Here is a 1,107-nt window from a genome sequence, read left to right as displayed (position 1 = left end):
TTTCTGACATGCTGGCTCTCTTTTGTCTGCCTCTCTTGCTTTCTTTGTGGGAGCTGGGGCGGAGGAGCCATCCCTGAACCCCAAGTAAAAGGTATTTTCTCTGTCTTTGTGTGATTATTTAGCGCAACCCAATTCACCTGGAGTGGCCCTGACCAATTTAGTCGTATGTCACTGCACAAATGGAATTCAAAAGAAAGCAGAAGTAACCACACTCATATCAGAAATAAAAGACCTGTAATCAAAAGCAATAAAAAAATGGGTAAGGAAAGTCATTATATAATGATAAAGGCATAAATTAACAAAAAAAGCAAATATAATATATAGGAACCCCAAATTGGAACACCCAAATATAGAAAGCAAATGTTAAGAAACCTAAAGGAAGAGATGTATTCCAATACAATAATAGTTGGGAACTTTAATACACAAGTTTTAGTAATGGCCATATCATTCATACAGAAAATCAACAAAGAAGTAGCAAAGTTAAATGTTCCCTAAAGAAAATAGACTTAACAGCCATAGGATTCTTCTCTTTACCATAGGGAACATTATCCAGGATAGATCATAGGAGAAGCCACAAGGCAAGTCTGGACAAACTTAGAGAAATTAAAATCATACCAGTGTATTTTGTAACCACAATGCAAAAACAAACAAACAAACAAAAAAACCCTAGAAATCAATAAAAAGAAAAGTGTTTCAAACTATATAAATACATGGAAAGTAAACAACTGACTTTCAAACAATGAAAAGATAAAGAATAAATAAATAAATATATGTATAACAAATGAAAATGGAGATATAACACACAAAAACTATCAGATATAGCCACAAAGTACTAAGAGAAGTTTATAGCAATTGATGCCTACATCAAAACAACAGAAAAATCACAAGTAAACAACTTATTGCTGCCTCTCAAAACCAGAAAAAAAGAGGAACAAACCAAATTTGAAATTAGCAGAAGAAATAACAAAAGTAAAAGCAGAAGCGTATTAAATAGAGACTAAAAAATACAAAAGATCAGTAAATAAGGATTAAAATCTTCCTAAAGGCTAACAAAACAGACATCTTGTTTTAAATAAGAAAGAGAGAATAAATTCTATAAATAAACAA

Source organism: Marmota flaviventris, chromosome 5 (genome assembly GCF_047511675.1).
Source record: "Marmota flaviventris isolate mMarFla1 chromosome 5, mMarFla1.hap1, whole genome shotgun sequence".
Taxonomy (NCBI): Eukaryota; Metazoa; Chordata; class Mammalia; order Rodentia; family Sciuridae; genus Marmota; species Marmota flaviventris.
This window is presented reverse-complemented; position numbering follows the sequence as displayed.